The following is a 7557-nucleotide window of genomic DNA, read 5'->3' on the forward strand; positions in this document are numbered from 1 at the left end:
CCCCTCGCAAGCTGGATCTTCCTGCCGGTAGGAAGATTTCAACGGAGAGTGGCAGTAGATAGATCTAATCCCTGCAGTGCACATTCTGATTCAGTCATGTACTAAGCATTCAAATGTAAATCTGTTCAAGTGACAAAATTTATTAGATCCCCTAGCTAGTAGATGGATCTAATCCCTGCAGATTCAGTCACATTCAGATTCAGTCATGTACTTGGCATTCAAATAGTATAAATATGTTCAAATGGCATAATTTACTTGCTGATAGATAGTATAAATCTGTTCATTGTGAAGAAATATGTTGGTGGCTCGGTTAACTCCTAGGGTTTTAGCAGTTATGTATAAAAAACATAGAAAAGTCCGGCGGAATTAACTTTGGATTTTCTGCATTTAACTAAAAAACTCATAAAGAGTACAATTCATTATTGAATAAAATGAAATGGCAGTTTATTTAGAAATTTGGAGCAGTTGTTCTATTGTTTTTTAGCACAAAAAGTCTGATTATATAAGCAAAAACAATTGTTGGCTTTTAGATGTTGTGGTGGTTCACTTGGGGGTATGTGTAGCAGTTAGCAAAAACAGAGGACTAAAGTGCTCTGTTTTGGCAAACCAGTGCATGCATCCCTTTTTTCTTCTTCATTTTTTTTCACTGACGACGAATGCTGGCAACTCAACAGCAGCTAGCTAGCAGGTGTTCCTTTACAAGCATAGTAGAGCATAGTATGGATTCTAATGTTCAACTCTGACTAAATAGGTTCTGCAAATGGTCTTTTACTGCACTTGACTGAAGAAGTAGGTGTCTGCTATATCCTGCACTTGAGGTGAGTTATGTTCTCAGGTTTACATTGCAATGGGCACTCTTCTTGTAAACAAAAATTCAGATTTATATACTATATGCTGGCATGACTGTTTTTATTAGGCAGGACAGTGCAGTAGTTGATGTATCTTGGGTTGATTATAAAGTTGCTTGGGTTTAATATTACCCAGCATGATGATGTATCAATGTAGTGTTAGCATATGATCCAAGTGCTAGTACTGCTAGTAAATAGCTAATACAGTTAATGAAGAAGAAAAACACTGCTAGTACAGTTAATGAAGAAGAAAAAAGCTGCTACTACTGCTAGTAAATAGCATCAGACTGAATGTCTTTTATATATGGCCAATACAGTCTGATGGACAATACAGTTATTGAAGAAGAAGAAAAACTGCTAGTACTGCTAGTAAATAGCATCAGACTGAATGTCTTTTATATATGGTACTGCTAGTAAATAGCTTCTTCTATATACTAATTTGCATCAAAGTGTAGAACAAAGCATCAGACTGAATAACTAACAGTGGGTAATTAACCTAACTATTCATTTTTCCTTAGGTTAATATTAAAATGTCCAGTGTATATATATTTGAAAATGATTGCTGCTAGATGTTAATTTGCTGGTACTAGCTAGAATTTGGCACTGAAAAGCAAAAGCAAAAGCTAACTAACTGCTGGGTAATAGCACTGGTACTAGGTAGCTAAAATATGTGTTCTGAAACACTGAGAGTAGAAACACTTACTACATACATAGGCTCAAGGAACACTTACTAACCAGAAAAGGTTTTGACTTGAAATGTTAATAGCACAGAGAGCACCACAAGTTAAACACCTCAATCTGTTAGTATTTGTCTGCATTTTCTCACATTCTTCTTGTATCTGATCCAGTATTGCTTGTAGTGGTTTTTCCAAAATGTTGAATGATACTGCTTGGAGATGCATATATTGTTTCACCTCTTCACATGCCAATGTATTTTCCATGTTGTGATGGAGGCCTTTTTTGCCTTGTCCACCCGAGAGGCCCTTGAGTTTGCTGGAATGTCGATTAACTTCCATTCCAGCAAATTCGGGTACTCCATATGTCCTATTTTCAGCAAAGGTCATGCTGAAATTTTCTGTGAATTTTAGCATGACTTTGCTAAAAATAGGACATATGGGGTACTTGTGACTAATGCATGGGCCGGGGTACTTGTGACTAATGATGAAAGCTTAGGCTTTTAGGGTGCCTCGGCGTCGAAAAACCCTCAATGATAAAAGCTTAGCTTTTAGGATGCCTCGGTGTCGACAAACCCTAAATGATGAGACCATGATCTTGTTCCTTGACAATAACCAACTTTTTGACCAAACTTTGTTCCTATTTAGAGAGAAACATGGCCAACAACGATGAGGCCGGGGGTTCGGGCGGTAAGGCATTTTGTGAGCTGTCCCAGGAGATGGAGGAACAACCTCACTTGTATGAGGACGCCGCCTTCCCCACCGATCCTGAGACCACTGATGGTACCGCCGAGGATGACCCCACTGATGCCACCACTAATGGTGCCGCCGAGGATGCCACCACTGATGATGGCGGCGCATGCACAGATGGCAGCCAACCGAAGAGGCAACAGAAGGACCGGCGCCCGATCATGCTCCTCACCCTCAAGGAGGAAGTTACTGAAGTGGACTCCGACGGGAATCCAACGGCGCCCGAACGAATAGTCAAGGGGTACTCGCTTCAGCTCGGGTGCATTCTCCGAAGCATCGTCTCGATCAACACCGAGAACCTGAGGCATCCTGACCGAGGGAATTTGCGCAACCTCCTCTTCACGAAGCTGCATGAACGATACAAGTTCCCCACTGAATTTGAAAACACAAGCCTCAAAGGGAATAAAGTGAACAATGCTGCCCTCACGAAGATGAGCAAGGCCCTGTCTACTTGGAAAAGCAATGTGAAGAGAATGATCGAGAAAGATGAGAGTTATGAGAAGATCAAGGAGAAAAATCCTTCGATCACCGAAGATGACTACAACGACATCAAGATCAATTGCTCGAGCACCGCAAACTCCCAATCAAGTCAGTGGGGGAAAGAAATGCGGGAGCTGAACATAGGGGAACACACACTCGGTCCCGGCGGTTACAGAGTGGCGGAGCCTATATGGGACAAGGAGGAGGCGGACCGTGCCGAGCAAGGCCTACCGCCCATCTTCGATAAATACGGTGACAAGCAGACCAGGAACTTTGTCAGGGCCCGGTACAAGAAGGACCCGAAAACAAAGGAGCTTACCACGGATCCGAAGACCAGGGCGCTTGAGCTTGTTCTGGTAAGGAATACACCCCCCGCGTACTTAGCTCCATATGGTTGCATTCTAATTAATGAAGCCAAATTTCTAAATGGTTCACATTCCTTCCGCAGGCGACTGAAAGAAGTAGCGCGGGGTCGACTAAGAGCAACCCTTGGGACACCACTCTAAATAGGGCGTTGAATGTAATGAAGAACAAGGATAAGCTCAGTAAGCCGACGTCAGCTGGTCGTGTGGCCGGCAAAGGCTTGTCGACAAAATGGTCGTCATACTATAACAATGGTGGGCGAAAGGAGAAAAAGACCAGCTCGGAAAGCCAGGCGCGCGAGGTTCAAGAACTCAAGGCACATGTGGCGCGGATTCCGAAGATTGTCCAAGAGCAAGTGCAACAACAACTCGGAGTCACGATCACCGCCATTGTGCCTACCTTGATCGAGGGGTTGAGTGCGTGGATTGCGGGCGGCCAACAGGGGCCGCCCTTGATTCCTAGCTTCACGGCCAGCAACTCGCAGAATGCGATGGCGGGGGCATTGGTGCCTCCGGCGGAGGCGGCATTGGTGTCTCCGATGCCGGCATGAGAGCTTAATGCGCCCGGGTGTACGCCGGCCGGCACCTCTGCAGCAAGCGGCCCCTCTTTCAACTGCACGCCCGCCGTTGGCGGTGCCTCGACATTAGCCGAGCTCAACGCCATCATCACGGTAACTAATTAAGCCTCTCTCGGCCGAGGACTTCATCTCCTTGCCTTTGACTGGGCATCCCTGACGCCCTACATGTTTTCGCAGGGCGCCGCCGACGTTCCGCGCACTCTCCTGCACTTCGTGAACAACGAGTTGGTCGATGTCGCCAAGGGCAAAATCGTTCAACCGGGCAACCCCTTGTTCCACGGTACCCAGATGCCACCCAACTTGTTTAGGGTTCAACTGGTTTGGGTGCTGCCAGGCTGCGACGAGTTGTTACCTCCGATTCGATCCGTCGGGGCCGACGATGATGACGTGATGACCCTCAGTGCCTGCCTGAGCTGGCCCCTGCTTTGGCCGAAGAGCCAGATTCGTTTGGGGGCGGGGGACACACCCCAAAGACAACACCGCCAGTCGTGTCAGCGCCAAGTCGGCCCCATGGCAAGACCGCCGCAACGGTGCCGGACATCCCTATGCCACTGGATCCAAACATGCATATGGCATAGGATCAGAACGACAACGATGACGATACATTTGGAAACGTCGATCAGTACTTTGCCGATCATGGGTACGATGGCGACTTCATGGGGCCTCCTTCTCAAGAACCCAACCCAACAAAAGACATGCGCGATCTAGCTGGTACCACGGAGAAGCCAAGTTGCAATAGGCGTCGTCTGCCGTTCAGCTCTCAGGAGACGCCTCCAGCTGCCGACTTCACCGAGCCTCAGATAGGCGAGGTGCGAAATATTATCAGCCCCAACACACTCAAGAAGGTGGTCTGTGAGCAGAACTCGGTCCCATTACAGGAGGAGAAGAAGGCACGCAAAAGAAAGACTAAGAAGGGTGTGAGCCAGCCGGCACCGAGTACGATCCGTGCTCAGGACGGACCACCTTCACCTAAGGATATCTCGAGGAGGGTGCATGTGGCGGGTAGGGCGATGCTACCGACAAATATGCTCAATGCTACAACCGGTGCTATGCGGAGTCTGCATGACAGTGTTCTTTCTTTGGAGAAGCGGCGTCTCAAAGAGAAGGATGTGGCATACCCGGTTTTCGCAGCCAAGGTGCCAGAGGGCAAGGGCTTTGTGGATAACTCCATCGGGCGTACGATCGTCCTGCGATTTGATGACATCCACGCTATGTTGAACCTTCATCCGCTGCACTACACCTTCGTTCAGCTATTTTCGCTGAGTATGGAGATGCGGATCATTCGCAACAAGACCCTAGACATCGTGATAGTCGACCCCTTCTACATGCATGCCAAGATCTTGGGCAGCGCTGGGGACCGGCAAGTCGCGAGTTCTTACCTCGAAGGCGTCATTCTGGCAAACCAAGATAAGGATAACTTCCTCGTGCCTTACTTTCCCGAGTAAGTCCTCCCCTCAACCGGCCCGTAACATATGAATTCTTAGATTTCGATCGTTTTTCTTTTAACATTCCGTGTTTTCTGCAGTGACACACATTGCACGCTCATCCTCCTAAGCCCCAAATATTCCATGGCCACGTATTTCGACCCGGACCGTCAGTCGAACGTAGACTACACAAATGTCAAGAAGGTTCTTGATGATGTTCTCCCCGGCTACGCCAAATCTGGAGGCACCTTCACCAGGCCTATTCGTATGTACGGCAAGCACGTGTTCTCCCACAATACGAAGTTCTGCTGCGTCAAGCAGCCGCCTGGCAGTCAGAAGGGTGCCTAATACGCCATCCATCACATGCGGGTGATCGTACGGGACCATCATCAACTTCTGCTACCGAGTAAACTCAAATATTGGGCCGCGAGCGTGTCGGCAATCCAGGACGCGGACATCAGACAAGAATTCTTTCGCATCCAGTCGGAGTTTGCAGAAATCATCCATCAAGATGTCCTTCGTACCTCGGGGCAGTTCTACCTCAGAAATCAACCGTCCAACAGTGACATCGACACAATGCTACAAATGCAGGCTGACAACGACCGTTATTTCATGACTCCCACGATAGACGGCGGCTTCATCCACGCTCCGGTCCCTTGAGTCGAGTCAAAAGCAGTGATGCTGTGTCTAGTTCTGAAACATCGATTGGCTCATGTTGTAATTAAACTTTAATGAACTTGTAGTATGTCTCTTTGGTTTCGAGAGTCGTTCAACTTAGATGTAATCGATGCTATTAATGTCTTGCTTTTCTCTTTCGATCGTTCTGTTGCATACTTATATATTGCTTATGTATTGTCTGTGAATTGGTACTAACGTTTCGTTTGGCTAGTGCATAGCGATGCCGTCATATGTCGTGTACAAGGGTAAGGTTCCCGGAGTCTACGACGACTGGGAGGAGTGTCGGAGACAGGTTCACCGATTCAGCGGTAACAGTTACAAAGGGTACACCACTAGGGCCGAGGCCGAATCTAGATACGCCCGCTATCTAGCGGGAGAGGGGAGGGAGCGTTGGAGGAACTGGATGAAGACGAGTTTCATCATGATGATGCTCATCGTGATGACCGCAGCTCTCTTCTATGTGATGGTAGTTTAGATGATCGATATCGACTTGTAATGTGAAGACAAACTCGCTACTCGCGGTCTCGAGACTTGTAATATAATGTTCTATCTTTGTTCGGTCTTTTCAATTCGGAGACTAATATGATGAATTGTATTCAGAGACTAATATGATGAATTGTATTCAAAGACTAATCTTCTATTGTATTCGATGAATCTGTTGTTGATGTGTGCTGTCTATATTTTGTCCAATTATACATTTTGTAACCTGTGCAAAAAATAGAAAATTAAAAAATAAAAAAACTAATATTCATACTAATGGCGCATCACATCACAGTGCGCCATTAGTATGCCAAAGGATACTAATGGCGCATCATTAAACAATGCGCCATTAGTATGCCGAAGTTACTAATGGTGCATCTTGTTGTTGTGCGCCATTAGTATGCCAAAGCACCTGGGTATACATGGCCCCCTGGGAGGCATACTAATGGCGCACTGTTGTATATACTAATGGAGCATCTGAGGTCCGCCATTAGTATACCAGATACTAATGGCGCACCAGTGGTGCGCCATTAGTAAAATATACTAATGGCGTGGCACTAATGGCGCACCACTAATGCATCATTAATGACCAAATTAGGTGCGCCATTAGTAGGCCTTTTCCTAGTAGTGCTTTGTGTGCTACCAAACATCACAACATAACTTGGTGATTATAAAGGAGCTCTACAGGTGTCTCCAAAGGTACATGTTGAGTTGGCGTATTTCGAGATTAGGTTTTTTCACTCCGATTGTTGAAGAGGTATCTCTGGGCCCTCTCGGTAATGCACATCACTATAAGACTTGCAAGCAATGTAGCTAATGAGTTAGTTATGGAATTATGCATTACATAACGAGTAAAGAGACTTGCCGGTAACAAGATTGAACTAGGTATTGAGATACCAACGATCGAATCTCGGGCAAGTAACATACCGATGACAAAGGGAACAACGTATGTTGTTATGCGGTTTGACCGATAAAGATCTTTGTAGAATATGTAGGAGCCAATATGAAAATCCAGGTTCTGCTATTGGTTATTGACCAGAGACGTGTCTCGGTCATGTCTACATAGTTCTCGAACCCGCAAGGTCCGCACGCTTAAAGTAAGATGACAGTTATATTATGAGTTCATGTGTTTTGATGTACCGAAGATAGTTCAGAGTCCCTGATGTGATCACGGACATGACAAGGAGTCTCGAAATGGTCGAGACATGAAGATTGATATATTGGACGACTATATTCGGACACCAGAATGGTTCCGGGGGTTATCGAATATATACTAGAGTATC

The sequence above is a fragment of the Triticum aestivum genome, chromosome 5B (assembly GCF_018294505.1).
Source record: "Triticum aestivum cultivar Chinese Spring chromosome 5B, IWGSC CS RefSeq v2.1, whole genome shotgun sequence".
Taxonomy (NCBI): Eukaryota; Viridiplantae; Streptophyta; class Magnoliopsida; order Poales; family Poaceae; genus Triticum; species Triticum aestivum.